At 42.5% G+C, this 18,272-nt stretch overlaps 1 protein-coding gene and 1 pseudogene across 6 annotated transcripts in view; one reads left to right on the top strand and one right to left on the bottom strand.

Annotated features, from left to right (window-relative positions):
* The window catches only part of PTPRT (protein tyrosine phosphatase, receptor type T), a 1,156,023-nt gene that overhangs the window by 231,265 nt on the left and 906,486 nt on the right, over positions 1–18,272 (top strand). The window lies entirely within an intron of this gene.
* On the bottom strand, positions 17,384–17,849 carry LOC102189879 (annotated as a pseudogene).

Raw genomic sequence — 18,272 nt, 5'->3', positions numbered from 1 at the left:
GTGTCAGTCTTCAGTTGGCAGAGCCCCCTTCTGCTCATAAACTTGACCATGATTATGAGGGGGGCACTTCATGACCATTTTATCCCATGGTGCTGAGAATGTCCATTCTCAGGTTTGGCAAAGATTCTGTTGACAGGCCACTCAATGTGCTGTTGCTGGACTAGGCCATAAAACAGTATCCAGAATTCTCTGGACCACCTGTCTTCCTAGCTTTTTGGTCCAGGAAACTATTCCCTCTTGTTGCTTCTTGCCATATCTAGAGTTACACTGTTACCATCATCGATCTCATATGGGACTATATATTATTCTATTAGAGGCCTCACACACATATTTGACAGTGTAAGAAACAGCAATTTTGTAAAACAGGTGAAATACAAATAACATAGCCAGCAGTATTAGTAAAGTCACAAGTAAGACTTATGTTAAGAACTTCCATTAGATGTAGCCCAGTATATCTTCAGTTCATCTGACTTAGTCTGCCTTGTAGAATCTTTATCTTCCAGGGTAATTATATATTGGCACCATCTATAAGGCACATAGCCCAGTTTTCTAGTGTTACTAGACTGATTATCTTTAGTATGATTTAATTTTTTAAGTAAATTTTCTCAGGGCCAACCAGTTAGCGTCTGGTAGTAGAGAAATTTACCAGGGTAACCCAGAACTAGACACAGGTAATTGGCCACAAACCCAACAATTGGATTGATTTTTAAAACTAGCATAGAATCAGGCCTATGATAGAAAAGCATTTGACTTATATGCAAAGGTCTAAGACGTCAAGAAAACATAAATGATCATATGAATCAGGTCCAGCATCTTGGGGAAGCTGTCTACCTCTGATGTCATCATCTTCTCATCCTGGTGTAGTGTAGTTTCTCCTGATTAAAAAGTCCTTCCATCTATGTTGGAGACAGTCCCTTAAATTTGGTCTTTTTCCAGTCCTGGTTGCAGGTCATGAGGCATCTGATCTTCATCCAAAGATAGATTACTGAGATAAGCTTCAGAAACAAACTTAGGGTGTTTTTCAAGAATTCAATTAAATTTTACATTAGTAGCACATAACAGCAAAGAACTATCTAAGAGATGAGTCTTACTAGATGCAGACCACCATTAACAAACTGGTGTTTGACATTTTGAAATATCTTTTTCTCTTTAAAGTTACCCTTATTTTTATTAAATATAACCAAATTAAGGCTAGTTTGTTTGCAAAATAGGTCTGTTCTCACTAATTTTAGTCTGATGATTTTTATAACCATAATTGATTATAGGCTTTTTATTTTGTTGAAACATTTATAGAGTCTCAGACTGAACTTAAAACAGGGCTGGGAAACTCACACCAAAGGCTTATCACAGATTTTGCCTAACAAATCTAGGTGAACTCTTCCCTTTTAAGGTCTCAAAAATTTCTTGAAATTTTTGTACCCATGAGATAACCTTCCTAACTCATTTGATAAACTTACTGGAAACCTAAGAACTTCCAATTTTTGGAGGAGTCAGATAGAAAATATAACTGTTTTGTTTATAGCGTTTAATTTAACCAAAGTATTGTCATAATTAGAGAGGAAGATTTTCCCTACTCCCTGAAAACATAAGATTCAAACCCATAATTTTTCAGATAGAAACCATAAAAGTTATAAGCATATTCACTGGTTCATTCAGTCCTTTTGCTAACGTTTGTGAAGTCATCAGGTTTTCCATTAAAATACCAGGACATATCAGAATGTTAAAAACTCCATATAATTTCTAGGATATCTGTATTAGTTATTTTACCATATATTATAACATGAGTGGGTTTATTACTCATTTGATAATATTTTCCATGTAATTTAACCAACCAAATAAACAGAGTTTAATGTCTTTCTTTGGGATGCTCCAGGGGCCCTCTGAAGCACCCCAAAGTTAGCTAGAGATCAAAAGAACTTCAAAAGAGTTTTACTTGGGAAGTTTTATCCAAAAGATCAATTAAAAGGGTTTAGAGCATTTGGTCAGATTTAGTCAGTGTTGTTGGATGTATCACTTAGCTTGTGACATGTCACAGTGGGCGTAGGCTCAAGGTCTAGTGAAGTCAGCTCCGCCATCTTGGACCTAGTTGATTCTAATTTCCTTGTTGACAAACTTGTAACAGGTATAATATTTAACTTATATTAAACCTAGGTACAATGAAAATATTCTACTTAACGTTAATTACTCTAAGACATGTCTATATTAGATAGGTCAACAAACAAACATTAATATCAGGTATTTAACGTTGAATATTTCCCAGTTCACATGAACCTGGAATTTATTGTTTAATTTAGAATTACTTGATTTGTAAGCGGTTACCTTTTTTAAGCCAAATAAATAGAGCTCATATACAAATTAACCTCAAAAATATTACCCAGAGACAGAGACATACCAAGGCGTATTTAGACAGACACAGTGCAAGATCTAGCTTCAAGTCTTTTTTTTTTTTTCCTTTTTTCCTCAGTGTCAGGAGTTAGAGATGGTCTAGATAAGTGTTCCTGAGAGCCCTGGTCTCAAGGCACAGGAAAGAAAATCAAGTTCTAACAAAATGGCGGCAGGTCTAAACCACATGGTGACCAGACAAAGCAAAATTTCCTTCTCCAGGGGATCTTCTCAACCCACGGATCGAACCCAGGTCTCCCATATTGCAGGCAGACGCTTTAACCTCGGCTCCACCAGGGAAGCCCTTAAATTCAAAAATACAGTCTCTCAGAAAACCTCCTATAGAGACACAGAACTTCAGATCTAAGTATTAACATCAAAGATTTCAAGGGAGGAAAGGAAGCCAGGTTGAAAGAAGAAGGGAGAGGAGGCAGGAGAGGGGGGCAAAAGGGGTGGCCTTACAGACATCTCCTGCCACCTACAGATACCCAGGCATTACGGGACTTTTCCCTGGGCCTCCAGAGAAGGGAGGACTGGAACTCGGCCCTACCAGAAATCAGAACCAGAATTCGAGTTCTCTGCCAAGAGGAGGTGATCAGTCTCCAATCCTCAGCTCAGGCTGAGGGCCCTTCGACCAGATTCCTTCGTCCAGGACTAGAAAAACAGGGAAGGATAGGAAGGGTTAAGGAGAGGAGACAGAGAGAGAAGGGGAGAGAGATCAATAAAGTCTCTTGTTCCTTACCGGTTGGGGCACTCTGGCCAGTTGTCCGCGTCAGGAGGAGACCAGGGACAAAAGGGTCCCAGTTGCAGCCACTGGGTCTGGTCCATTGGCAGGCAAGCTGGCCCCTGAGTACCCCGAGTGGTTAGGATGTCAGTCTCCGCGAAGAAGAGTCCCCGCCAGAGTCGCCATTTGTTGCAGGAAGAGGGACCCCTTCCAGGGCCTGAAACTGGGCTCTTGTCTAAGACTCGGAAATGAATTGTCCGAGGAGACACATGTGCTGACAAAGGGAACTTGGTCAGGGTGTCTGATCCGCGGTCAGAAGATGATATCTTGGACTCGGTGTACAGTTCCCAAGTCAGAGTTGCCTTCTGAGGGCCAGCCTACATGGAAGGTCTGCCATTCTGTGCTGCAAAAAGTGATTAATTTATTCCTTTTAATTTCTACACTGAGGTCATGAGGGTGCATCTTGACCTCCTTAAAATTATCAATAACCAAGGATAGAGGTGTGGGGCTAGAATGGCGTTGCCCCATCGTCCCTGGATCAGTCAGATGTTGGTAAATTAACACAGACAATATGAACAGCCACACAGACAGACAGACAGACAGGAGAAATACACCTCCGGGAGTCTGGAGGTAAAACCTAATACGACGGCCTCTGGCTGTTCAGCGGGAGCGACCCGCTATCGTCTACAGAGAACAGGGGTACTCCGTCCCCCCGCACCGGGGTCGGGGACGTCTCCCAACGACCCCCACCGGTGACTCTCCGGTGCGTCTGCCTGAGTCATATACCGGTCTCAGATACCAGGCCCTACCAGGAGTGAAAAGAAAGACAGAAAAAAGCTTACCGGCTGCAGATGACTCTCCGGATCGGGCTTCCCGTGGAGCCGGTGGGAGATCCCGGACGAGCCCCCAAATGTTGTGCCCAAGTCACGAAATCTCCCAATGACCACTAGGGAGCCGATATCCGATGCAAAAGCAAGAGAGTTTTTATTACCAAGCTCGAGCTGGGGCTCCCACCGATATCGACGCAGCAGCTATAAGGAGGAGCCCCGGGTTTTGGATTACATTGCTTATATAGGGAGTATACATGGAAAAAAAGGATTTCTAGGTAGGAGAACGTCTGATTGGTCACTTTCTTTCAAAGGGTTGTGTGTTGGTTCTTGATTGGTCCCTATTGTCTAGGTAGACCACAAGTTCCTGAGCGTTAAGTCAGGAGATTTTGGTCTGGGGTCCGATTGGCTTGTGGTCTGTGGGGTGAGGTCAGGGGATTTCCAAAGGTTTTTGGATTTCCAAAGGCTCTTAGATTCTTAGAGCCCCATGTATCCAGGGGCTCTTGTGTTTGACAGTATAGATGTAAGATCTGTCCATTATGGCAAGAAGGTCTTTTGGAGAGCTCTGAGTTAGAGAATGGTCTTTCCACAATATACACCAGATCACAACACTCCCTGCTTAAAACCTTGGATGGTTTCATTTCTCACCGGGAATAAAATCCTAACGCTTTATTCTGACTCTGTACCGGGTCCCACGTGCCCAGGTTCCATCTGTCCAACCTCACCTCATCAATCTTCACTGGTTACTGCTCTTTAGCCATACTCTGACTTCCTATTTCTAGAACCCAGAGCTTGTTCACTCCTTGAGGTCTTATATAAGAGTTCACACCTTGGATTCCCTTGGCATGGAATGCCCTGCCTTCCCCCTCTAACTCAAATTCTTTGTGTTGATGGCTCCTTGTTGCCATTTAGATCTCAAAATACTGATAAATATCACCACCTCCAGAAGTCTTCCTTGACTACCCAATCTAAAGTAGCCATCCGGTCACTATAGTAGAACCAAGTAAAATTGTCTTCACACTCTGGTAACTATTGGATGTTTTGCCTATTCATTTTTCGCTGAATTGTGTGTATCAGCCCGCGAGTATATGGGCTTTCGAAGGGCAGAAAGCTTGTCTATCTGGTTCAAGGCTATAAAATGCCAGCGCCTGGGACAGGGCCTGACTTGTAGTAGGTGCTCAGCTAACACTTGTTTCAGGAATGAATGAGTCATCACAGGGAGGCAGGATGGCTGGCAGCTCATGTGGCTCTTTTGTATGCATTAGAAAAAGGCACCTCTTTGCTGCGGTTGACCGTGTATAGTGAATACCCTGCATGCCTGCTAGCTGGGGAGGGGGGCATCAGAATAGCAAATGCCGAGACGCTGAGGCAGGTCTGTGCTTGATGTGTTTGAGGAAAAGAAAGGAAAAAAAAAAAAGACATATGTTTCAAATACAGTCTGTAAAGGGGAGAGTAGAATGAAAAATATTGAGAAATATTGAGAAAATTGGGTAGGGGACAGGTCACCTGGGGCCCAGAAAACTGCGGTAAGGAAATTTAATTTTATTCCAAGTAGAGTAGGAAGTCTTTGGAGGATTTTTAAGCAGGGGAGAGGCATCAAATTTACAATTTATTTATTCTTATGATTTTATTTCTTTGCCTCTATGGATAAATATGTTTTAACATTTTTCTCAGATACATGGTTTGAAGAAACTTTGAGTTTTGAGACTAGTTTTCCCAGGGGGTGGGGACGCGCTTTTCGAAGACTGAAAAATCCTCCGATGCTTTTAGGTGCTGCAATTAGGTTCCAGACACACGTTGACTCTTCTTTGAAATACTTTCTGGCATGTACTGCTGATAAATTTGAAGGTTAAATCTTTGGCTTCCTCCAAAAGGTGACAGAGGCACAGAGTAAAACTAATTAGGAAAATTCCTGAGTAGTTGATTGCAGCCATTTGTTAAGAGTTTTGAAATGCAAATAAAAATTTGCTCAGCTCTTTCTCTGGAAGGGAGACTTGTTCAGCCTGGTGTTTGGTTTTAGAATTCATCTGCCTGTGAAGGGAAAAGTGTGACCTCTCTGCAGAGAGGCAGCGAGCACAGCTTGAATCTATATCCTGCTCTTGTCTCAAGTCTTTCTCTTGAGAACAAAGGAAAAATGCATTTAGTTTTCCCAATAGTATTATTTATCATATTCTCTCAATTCTAGGATGTGGTAAAGAGAAAAGAGGCCCCATTGGTTAAATTGCAGCTTTCTGGGAACAACAACATAAATATTGTACTGAAATTACATATCAATGGCAAGAAGGACTCCAATTTCAGAGAAGTTAAAGTGTGAAGCAAAGTGTCTTTCTCTCTGTCATTATCTTTTTAGGAATCAAAGGCTACTAGAGGACTTGCTCTATACTGAGTGCTTTAAATGCAGACTCATTTAATCCTCATGGCAACTCTTGAGATATAGGTATAATTTTTACTCCATGTTCCAGTTGAAGAAACTGTTGGACAGAGAGGTTGAGTAACTTGGTCATGGTCTCACAGCCACTGAGTGGCTAAGCCAGGATTAGTTGGACCATAAAGAAAGCTGAGCTCCAAAGAATTGATGCTTTTGAACTGTGGTGTTGGAGAAGACTCTTGAGAGTCCCTTGAACTGCAAGGAGATCCAACCAGTCCATCCTAAAGGAAATCAGTCCTGAATATTCATTGGAAGGACTGATGCTGTAGCTGAAGCTCCAATACTTTGGCCACCTGATGTGAAGAGCTGACTCATTGGAAAAGACCCTGATGCTGGCAAAGACTGAAGGTGGGAGGAGAAGGGGACGACAGAGGATAAGATGGTTGGATTGCATCAATGACTTGATGGACATGAGTTTGAGTAAGCTCCAGGAATTGGTGATGGACAGGGAAGCCTGACGTGCTGCAGTCCCTGGGGTCGCAAAGAGTTGGACATGACTGAGCGATTGAACTGAACAACTGTCTGGCTCCAGGGACTGATTGGACCTCTGTAGGATGGGGGTCATGTGATAATTTGGTGTGAGGTGGCCGTGAGCAAAATGATAGATGTCTTTCTTTGCTTCTCAGCATAAACACTCAAGTAGAGATCCTGATCTTTGACGGGTAGTTACCTAATTATGACTGATGGTGTCATTGCATTTGGCTCAAGATTTGAAACACGTGTCTTTATCCTAGGGTTTGCTTTGATAAAGCATTTTAAACACCATCCTGTTTCTTTTGGGAATCATCTTGCAGCTCAGCTGAGATGGCAATTCCTGCCTTCCAGCCCAGGAGAAAGCAGAGGCTGAGCTGCTGGGCACAGATGGTGGGAAAGGCATCTGTCAGAGGCTGGAGAGCCCAGTGGTCAACCACACCAGCTCTGGGGAAAGACTATTGGTTCCAGATCTACATCTACTGTTTTTTGAGCTGTGTAACCTCATGCAAGTTCTTTAGCCTCTTTGAGCCTGTTTCCTTATATATAAACTGGGTTGAACAAATGTTCAACCACTTATCTGTAGCCTTGGGGCCAAATGTGTTTCTGAAGTTAGATTTACCGTTTAGGAAGGCATTGGCTTCCCAGGTGACGCTAGTGGTAAAGAATCTGCTTGCCAGAGCAGGAGATGCAAGAGATGTGGGTTCGATCCCTGGGTTGGGAAGATCCTCTTGAGTAGGAAATGGCAACCCACTCTAATATTCTTCCCTGGAAGATTCCATGGATGGAGGAGCTTGTTGGGCTATAGTCCATGGAGCTGCAAAGATTCAGATATGACTGAGTGTGCATACACAGTCACGCAGTCATGGTCCATACATAGTCAAATAAAGAACACTCCTAGAAGGGTCTGGGATCACACCCCAAAACCAAGTCTGTTGATTTTTTTTTTTTTTTTGTAGCAGAAGTACAGATATGACCATTAAGAAGGAGAGAGAAAAACTGTAAACAAGCTCAGAACAGTTTAACCTTTAAGTCTTAGCACCAAATACGTTTGCACCAAACTTAGGGAAAGATCTTTTGGCTTTCAAAGTTTTGGAGAATTCACAATTCTCAGATTGTGACGGTGGATCCGTCCCTGCCTCACAGGGTGGTTGCCTGGCTTACAGGAAGGTGAAGTGTTTACTCAGCACGTTCCATCGTCCAGAGTGAAGTGCTCAACAGCCTTATCTGTTGTTGTTTGTATTTTCAAGCATCTTTCATTGAGCAGAGATGAGTGTCACTCAGCCGAGAGCCTGGCGGCCCTGGTTGGACTCTGAACACCTTCTAGCGGTGGCTGTTGGATTCGGAAGCTCTGGTCTGGAGCCCATAGTGCTTGACTGCTCTCAGAACTCAGGCCCATCCTCTGACTTCCACTGGCATTTTGGCTGGCTTTTGGTTGTTCAGGTCAAGAAAGAAGGGAAGAAATCAGAAGGATGCCTTTCCACCCCGCCCCTAGGTAGAGTCATGCTTTCTGCTGAATCTTCTCTGTTTTCTGTGGCTGTGAAATGAGGGGAAAATTGAGCACAACAACAACAACAGTCAAAAGAGCATTCTCCTTTAGGCAAAAGCACACATGTGACACTCCATTAACGATGTGACATCTTCTTCCATCTAGCGGGAATCAACACAATATTCACACTAACCAGTCGTCAGCAGCACCAGAAGCGGATGATGACTTGTCAGTCTCCATCCTATCAGTCAGTCATTTTCAGGCAAACTGTGTGTGTCTCTGGGTTCCACATGGACACAGTCAGATGTTCACACTGCTGCTCACTTTTCTCCAAGTGCTTGATGGACAGTCTGAGACTTAAAGCAGAGGCCAGGTGGACCCCACACAGAAAGAACATGGCCTAAAGAGCTGTACAGACCTAGGTCCTGGGATCCTCACTCGTCCGTCACTGACTAGGAGACCTTGTCCACAAGCTGTCTGGACTCTGGCTTTCTTCCTTGTGAATATAGATAATGATAGTAATTCCTCACCTCACCAGGTCACTGAGAGGAGTAAATGACTTGAAGAATACGAAAGGGATTATAAACTGGGATGCTCCATGAAATGCCAGTCTTGTTATGATGTATTTATCTTCAGCCAACTTTTGATTCGCCACCTAGAATTCATGTGTGTAACTCCCAGCTATTCCTCTTGAGTCCTGACCCCTTTTGCATTTAACTCCTCTTTCAACAAGGTATAACAGAGATCTTTCCCTAAGTTTGGTGCGAACATATTTGGTGCTAAGACTTAGGTTAAACTGTTCTGAGCTGTATCCATCTGTTGGTTCACTTGGTACTTTGCTAGTTGGTGCACTCATTCACATAGCCATGTCTCCCCCTGCCCGCCGACTTCTCTGTTGGGTCTCTGTGTGTGCAGGTACTAGGCTGGGATCCAAAGATGAGTCAGATAAGGATGGACCCAGGCCTGAAGGAGCTCATAGGCTAACAGGGAAGTGGATGAGTCACACACACGTGGATGGAAATTAGGTGCGGTAGATGCTGCATCTCAGGTGTGGGCTGCAGACAATGGGGCCATGAGGTGTGGAAGCTTCCATGAGGTCTGGAAGTTCTCTTGAGTTGGCAGTAGAGGTAGAAGGAAGGACTAAATGAAGTTCTCGAAAATGAAAAGGACACTTGAGCAGAGTCTTGAAAGGTATTTACCTGACAGACAAGGGAGAAGATAGTCCTGGCTGGAGTAGAGAGTGTTCAGGGACTTGGTCTTGGCAGGTATAATGTGCAAGAGGCAAGCTGAGGCCAAGTACCGGGAAGCCTCAGACATCAGACTGAGAACCTTGAGTTATCCCAGTATCCATAATTGGGTTTCCATCCATTGACTGAAGGAGGGTATCAGTCTTCAGTCAGAAATTATGGAAACGCTTCCTGACATCTTTTTAAAGATTAATTAATTAATTGTGGCTGCACCGGGTCTTTGCTGCTCCGTGCGGGCTTTCTCTAGTTGTGGTGAGTTGGGCTACTCTTCACCGTGGTGAGCGGCCTTTTCGCTGCAGTGGCCTCTCCTGTCGCCGAGCACAGGCTCTAGATGCTTGAGCGTCAGTAGCTGTAGCACGCAGGCTCAGTAGCTGTGGCTCGTGGGCTCCGTAGTTGCGGCGCACCAGCTGAGTGGCCCCATGGCATATGGAACCTTCCTGCACCAGGGATTGAACCTGTGTCTCCTGCCTTGGCAGGCATCCAGATTCTCAACTACTGGACTGCCAGGGAAGTCCTCTTCCTGACTTCTTGCAGAGGTAGTGGTCTTGACTTGGAGGGGGCAAGGCTGAAGGCAGGGAGTCCACGAGGAGGCTGCTGTGGGGGGTCTGAAGATAGTCTAGGGGGGAAAGAAGCAGCAGGAGGGACTGGGGAATACTGATGCTGCAGAAGTGTTCAGGCACCAGTGAGCAAGACTGGCTACTAGAGAGATTCCCAGGGCCACTGTAACAAATGACCGTGAACTTGGGCTCTCAGAACCACGAAAATTTATTCTCACACAGTTCTCAAGGCCAGAGTCTGAAATCAAGATGTCGCCGGGGCTTCACTTCCTCTGAAGGCTTTAGAGGACTGTCTATGCCTTGTCTGGTGCTGCGGGTAGCTCTTGGCATCCTTGGTGGCTGCATCTCTCCAGTCCCTGCCTCCGTCTTCACGTGGCCTTCTCTTCCACGGGTCTGTCTTCTCCTCTTCTCTTTCTTACAAAGATACTTGTCCTTGGAGTTAGCCCTCCCTGCCCTGGGTCGCTCAGGACAATCTCATCTCAAGATCCTTAAATTAACATCAGTAAAGACCTACTTTCCAAATAAGGTCACATGTACATTTTTAAGGGACTAGGACGTACACATGTATTTTGGTGGAGAGAAACTGCTTTCCCCCACTACAGATACCGAGTGGGTTAAGCAGCTTCTGTTCTTGGGGTCCCCTTAAATAGCTGGGCAGGAAGGGCTGGGCTCTTGCACAGATGCCCCAGCAAGCTTGTATAAACTCCTCATCTGCTGAAGTGCTCTATCATCTCTGTATGGTGCCTTCCCACGGTCTGATGAGTCGTAACTGCCTTTCTGAAAGGAGGTGCTGTAAAGACACAACAAATAGGAGTTAAAGAGGGGAGCTCTAGAAATAAAGTAGAAATTCAAGTGACTGCTATTTGCAGAGAATCTAATTTCCTCTGACAGTTTTGCAGGTACCCTGGAATAATCTCTTAAGCAAAATGTATTTTCTGAAGACAATTCTCTTTGAATTTTACAAACGTTCCCCTGCCAGATGATCACGTACAATGGGGTGAACTACAGCCTTGCTCTATTTCTGTTTTTCTCCTTGTTTGTGCCCAGTTGCTGTTAATAATGATGGCAGGAGTGTCTTTGGGAAAGCAGCACAATTTTTTTTGTGGTTCAGATATGGCTGCTGCTGACACCCCAGTGGAGAAGAACCAAGGGCTCAAGAGCCTGCTGTATTGTTCATTTGGCACATGCTGTCAGAGCATCTCCTATAAGCTGGGCAGTGCTTTCTGCTGCACACACAGGGATAAAATAGACCCAGCCCTACTCCTGATTTGCAGTCTTCAACATACACATGGCCTCGGCACCATGTACTGGGAGTAATAAGATGGCATGGGGGTCCGAGCAAGCTTGGAGGAGAGATGGATTTCCACAAAAGTAGAACTGGAAACACCCAGTAAGTGTATGAAATATTACCAGCCTTATTAGCCATCAGGCATACTGATTAAGATAAAGTACCATTTCCACCTGTCAAACTAGGCAAGATATAATAAAAATGACATAATGCTCAGCATTGGCATTCATGTTAGAAAATACTCTTACATACTCAAATGGGTACAGGCCTTTTGGAAAGCAGTTTGATGAAAGATTCAAAGGACGTGAAAAAGCAAGTCTGTTGAGATGTCACTTCCTTTCTGTGTCTTTTGCAGGCTCGTCAGTGCCCCAAAGTCCTCTTGGCTACCATCTTGGCACTTGCCACATGGGATTGGAATTACTTGTTTGGGTATCTTCCTGTCCCGGTGGACGGAAATCAGTGCTTCTGTTTCTTCAGTACTAGTTGTTGTTCAATTGCCAAGTCATGTCGGGCTCTGTGACCCTATGAACTGTAGCACACCAGGCTTCCCTGTCCTTCACTATCTCCCTGAGTTTGCTCAAACTCATGTTCATTGAACCAGTGATGCCATCCAACTGGCTTTTCCTCTGTCTCCCCTTCTCCTCTTGCCCCCAATCTTTCGCAGCATTGGGTTCTTTTCCAGTGAGTCAGCTCTTCGTATCATGTGACCAGAGTACTGGAGCATTAGCTTCAGCACCAGTCCTTCCACTGAATATTCATTGATCTCCTTGCAGTCCAAGGGACTCCCAAGAGTCTCCTCCAGCACCTCAGTTTGAAAACATCAGTTGTTTGGCGCTCAGTCTTCTTTATGGTCCAACTCTCACATCCATACATGATTATGGAAAAATCATAGCTTTGACTACATGGACCTTTTTTGGTAAAGTGATGTCTCTGATTTCTAATGCACCGTCTAAGTATGTCATAGCTTTTCTTCCAAGAAACAAGTGTCTTTTGATTTCATGGCTACAGTGACTTTGGAGCCCAAGAAAATAAAATCTGTCACTGTTTCCACTTTTTCCCCATCTATTTGACATGAAGTGATGGGACCAGATCCTTCAGTTCAGTTCAGTTCAGTCGCTCAGTCGTGTCCGACTCTCTGCGACCCCATGAATCGCAGCACGTCAGGCCTCCCTGTCCATCACCAACTCCCGGAGTTCACTCAGACTCACATCCATCGAGTCCGTGATGCCATCCAGCCATCTCATCCTGGGTCGACCCCTTCTCCTCCTGCCCCCAATCCCTCCCAGCGTCAGAGTCTTTTCCAATGAGTCAGCTCTTCGCGTGGGGTGTCCAAATTACTGGAGCTTCAGCTTTAGCATCATTCCTTCCAAAGAAATCCCAGGGTTGATCTCCTTCAGAATGGACTGGTTGGATCTCCTTTTAGTCCAAGGGACTCTCAAGAGTCTTCTCCAGCACCAGGTGCCCAATATGCTACTGGAGATCAGTGGAGAAATAACTCCAGAAAGAATGAAGGGATGGAGCCAAAGCAAAAGCAATACCCAGTTGTGGTTGTGACTGGTGATAGAAGCAAGATCCAATGCTGTAAAGAGCAATATTGCATAGGAACCTGGAATGTCAGGTCCATGAATCAAGGCAAATTGAAAGTGGTCAAACAAGAGATGGCAAGGGTGAACGTTGACATTTTAGGAATCAGCAAACTAAAATGGACTGGAATGGGTGAATTTAACTCAGATGACCATTACATCTACTACTGCGGGCAGGAATCCCTCAGAAGAAATGGAGTAGCCATCATGGTCAACAAAAGAGTCCGAAATGCAGTACGTGGATGCAATCTCAAAAACGACAGAATGATCTCTGTTCGTCTCCAAGGCAAACCATTCAATATCACAGTTATCCAAGTCTATGCCCCAACCAGTAACGCTGAAGAAACTGAAGTTGAATGGTTTTATGAAGACCTACAAGATCTTTTAGAACTAACACCCAAAAAAGATGTCCTTTTCTAGGGGACTGGAATGCCAAAGTAGGAAGTCAAGGAACACCTGGAGTAACAGGCAAATTTGGCCTTGGAATGCAGAATGAAGCAGGACAAAGACTAATAGAGTTTTGCCGAGAAAATGCACTGGTCATAGCAAACACCCTCTTCCAACAACACAAGAGAAGACTCTACACATGGACATCACCAGATGGTCAACATCGAAATCAGATTGATTATATTCTTTGCAGCCAAAGATGGAGAGGCTCTATACAGTCAGCAAAAACAAGACCAGGAGCTGACTGTGGCTCAGATCATGAACCAGATCCTTGGTACCATATTTTTCTCAACATTCTAGCCTGTGAAATTTGCTCAGTCGTGTCTGACTCTTTGCGATCCCATGGACTATACAGTCCATGGCATTCTCTAGGCCAGAATACTGGAGTGGGTGGCCTTTCCCTTCTGCAGTAGATCTTCCTGACCCAGGAATTGAACCAGGGTCTCCCGCGTTGTACGCGGATTCGTAACCAGCAGAGCCACAGGGGAAGCCCCCTTCTAGTCTAGTAATAGCTTTACGATCGGCTGCCTCCCTGAGTGTTGTCTTTGCAGAATTTTCCTAGGTATTCTTGCATGTTTCTTTGTTTAATTTTTCTTAATTGTAGGAAAATTGGTTTACAATGTTGTATCGGTTTCTGCCATACAGTCATACGTATATCCCCTCCCTCTCGAGCCTCCCTCCCCTCCTGGGCCCCGCCCCTAGGTCATCACAGAGCGTGGAGCTGGGCCCCCTGTGATGTTCGGCAGCTCCCCACCAGCTGTCTCTTTTACGCACGGTGGTGTGTATATGGCCGCGCTGCTTCCTCCACTCGCCCCACCCTCTCCTTCCGCTGCTGTGTCCACAAGTGTGCTCTCTGTCTGCGTCTCCCTGCAAATAGGTTCCTCATTTTAGCTTAGGTCACATAGGTTACCATTTTTCTAGATACCATCATACATGCTTCCCCCCCACCCCCGCCCCCGTATGCTGATTTTTACAGAGCAAATTTAAGATAGCTTTGTCAGCTCCTCTTCCCTCCCCTTGACCGTTGTCCCCAAAGAAAATTAAACTGGGGTATTGTTTGTGATTTCTTAAATGTATAGATGAATCTATAGAGAATCAGTATCTTCAGCATATTAAGTCTTCCCATCTATAAGCATGATATGTTTGGTGAAGTTTTATCTTATGGCTCTCAGTGAAACTTAGTGATATTTTTGTAAGTGCTGAATCTTTCTGGTTGAGAATTTTTTTTTTAAACAATGATGTGCTGAAGCCAGTCTATATCTGCTTGCAAGAGTTGAATATTAAGATTTCAGTACTTTGATAAGATAGTACTTAACTAAACACAGTCATTCTTAAAACTTAAATAGTATAAAATTACAATGATATAAATTATATTAAAATATTCAGAACTCATGACTTTTTATTATTATACATTATCATTATCTATGTTCTTAGAGTTATTTATGCTTACTGTATATCTGTAAGGTAGAATTACTGTATAATGGTATTCCATGATACATCTCTTTCAAGTTCTATGTTCAACGGTAGCATGTTGGTCATTATTAATTCATCATTGTGTGAATCTTTAAACCACAGAAATCTACAGTGAATGCTAGAAACCAGGATCTCTTTTTGCAGGAGAGCCAGTAGTTAAACATTTACAAATACACTTTGTGTATTATTGTGTGTGTTACATGTATTTGACTATACCCATTCACATGTACGTTTATAGGTGTATCCGTGGCAAATGGGATATTTTCCTCCCCAGCTTTATATTTTGTTATTGGCTGATCATGTTATATGATGAAGCTATGAGTTTATTTACTTACTTCTAAGCTGAATATCTTGTTGAATTTGTATGTTAAGTTCTAATGCTTTTCTGTTGATTACTTTGACTTTCCCAGGTAGATAATCACTTTCAAATAATAACAACTCAACTCTTTTACTAAGAATTTAAGTCAAGAATAGATATTAATTCTAATCAAGTATCTTTTGGCATCTATTGATTTACTTGTGTGATTTTTAATTTAAAATTTATTTCACTTTGGATTAAATGTATCAATTGATTTATTAATGCTGCAATATCCTTGTATTTCTGGAATGAAATTTACTTAGTTGTATTGCATTATTGTTTTCATACATAATAGGACTTGGTTTCTTAGTTCTTTTAAAAGATTTAGGCACTTGATATTGGCTTATCGTTTTATAATTTTTGCAATTTTGGTCACATTTTGGTGTCATGATTACTATAGAAATTTTATAGAAATTCATTGTGAAATGAATAGTGGTGTGTTCCATCTTTTTCTCTGCTCTTTTAAAATTTATCAGTGGGTTAAGTGTTATTTAACCTTTGGTTTTGTGATCAGATAATACAGCTTATAAAGCACTTAAAAATTATCTGCTGAGGTTCTTTTGGGGCATTATTATTATTTTAAAACCATTTAAAAATACTTAAAGCACAGTAAAATGAATTCTTTCTAAGAAAAAAAAAAACTTTCATTTCTCTCTTTTATATCAGCATTGATAATTATGCCAGTGTTTTCCGATCCTTATTTGAATTTTGCCTCTTAGATTGGGCGCAATTGGGCACTCAGCGAGGCACATAAAGTTACCTTACTCTTATGCTTCTGTTGATTTCTTGATTTCTAACAGTTAGCTTTATGATATTTCAACATGGTGTTAACTTGTTGCAGAAACTGTCATGATAGTTAGGATTTCTTTGTATAATTACATCTTTTATCAATATAAAATGACTTCCTTTGTACTTGTTGTTGTTGTTCAGTTGCTAAGTTGTTTGACTTTGCGACCCCATGAACTGCAACACACCAGGCTCCCCTGTCCTTCGCTATTTCTCGGAGCTTGCTCAAACTTATGTCCATCGAGTCGGTGATGCCATCCAGCCATCTCATCGTCAGTCATCCCCGTCTCCTACCCTCAATCTTTCCCAGCATCAGGGTCTTTTCCAGTGAGTCAGCTCTTTGCATCAGGTGGCCAAAGTATTGGAGCTTCAGCTTCACTATCAGTCTTCCAATGAAGATTTAGGGTTGATTTCCTTTAGGATTGACTGGTTTGATCTCCTTGCCGTTCAAGGGACTCTCAAGAGTCTTCTCCAGCACCATAGTTTGAAAGCATCAATTCTTCAGGGTTTAACCTTCTTTATGGTCCTTTATATTATTTAATGCCTTATTTTTGAATTCTACTTTGATATGGGTATTGGTACACCTGCATTTTTACTAGTAGGTGCCTATCAAACCTGCCCATTCTTTCACATTTAACCTTTTTGAATCTCATTGCTTAAGATCGTGTCTCATGGAAAATAGTTCATTGTACTCAGTTTTGGACTCAGTGTCTTTAGGGAAATGGAGACCATTTATACTCATTGTCACAACTGCTCTATTTTGCTGACTTTCATCTTCTCTGTGTGATGCTTTCTATTTCTTCTGCTTGTTTTTAGAGTTTTCTTTCTTCCCATCTCCCTTTCTTTTTAGCTCTAGTGCAGGGCTTGCCAACCTACAGCCTATTTTTGTACTGCACACAGTCCATGAATGGCTTTTCTCATTTTTAAATTGTTGCAAAACAAAATAAGAAATATACAGACAATAACTCTGTGTGTCTCAGAAGCCTGAAATATTTACCAGCTGGCCTTTTCTGTAGAAAGAGATTGCTGATCCCTGGTTTATTAGTTTGGTATTCCTGTTGGATTCTGCTCTTAGTTTCACTATTATACATTTAGCTGTGTTGGAAACATACTTAAATTTCACTTCCTAACTTATTTCTCAGTTGTTTAGGATATGGGATGCCAAATAGGATTTTTATCTATGTTTCTAATTTAGTCATTATTTTTAAATTACATGCCTCTATGTCTTTTTTATTATTTATTTATTTATTTATTTATTTTTAGCCACAGACCAATCTTATTTAAATCAGGACTGTCCAACAGAATTATTCCATCAGCCATTCATGATCTGAATTCTAGTGTATGAGATCAATTTAAATATGGTACACAGAAAAAGTCATGAGACACTTCTGTTTCATAATAAATAAGGCAGTGGCCAACTATTACTCATTGGTAGCTTTTTTGAGATAAGCTATCAAGTCCTCCCTCTCTCCCTTCTTCTTAATGCCAGCAAAGATCATCTTGGTTCCAGGGATGTACTTCTTGGGATTCTCCAAGTACTCCATCAGCGTCTCCTCTCCCCAGGTGATACCTTTGTCTTTGTTGGCATCTGTGTAAGAGAATCCAGCAGCCTGACCTGTCTTTCGTCCAAACAGACCATGGAGGTTTGGCCCAGTCTTGTGCTTCCCTCCCTTTTCCACAGTATGGCACTGGGCACACTTCTGAACAAAAATCTTGCCCTTCTCAACATCACCCATTTTAAAATCGTTCTTTTTCTGTGCACGACCGAGAAGTTCCCGCTCACAAGCCGAACGTCCTGCTTTCTAAACTCTATGTCTTTTTTAAAAGAACTACTAATAGCATTTATATTGTTTATAACTGGATTTAGATAATCGTTAAAGAAAATTCTTCTTCTTTTTTTTCAGCTTGTTCAAGCTGAAAAAAGTGAGTGATGCTCACTACCTGGCCTTTAAAATATAACTACCCATTCTTCCTTTAAAAAAAGGAATCCCTGTTTGGTTAGGGTATTCACTTTAAGAGTTTCCTGAGGAGGGTTAATTGGCAGAGGAAATGAGTGGATGATGGTGGTGGTGTTTCTGTAGGTGCTTTCTGCATCCTTTTACATTTGGAAATATCTCTTTGATTCTTCCATATATATGAACAAAGAGTGCTTTGAAACCTTGTGAATATTTAATCATTAGCTTTTATACCCTAGTATTGTAGAGGAGAAGTC

The sequence above is a fragment of the Capra hircus genome, chromosome 13, assembly GCF_001704415.2.
Source record: "Capra hircus breed San Clemente chromosome 13, ASM170441v1, whole genome shotgun sequence".
Classification (NCBI taxonomy): domain Eukaryota; kingdom Metazoa; phylum Chordata; class Mammalia; order Artiodactyla; family Bovidae; genus Capra; species Capra hircus.
This window is presented reverse-complemented; position numbering and strand designations above follow the sequence as displayed.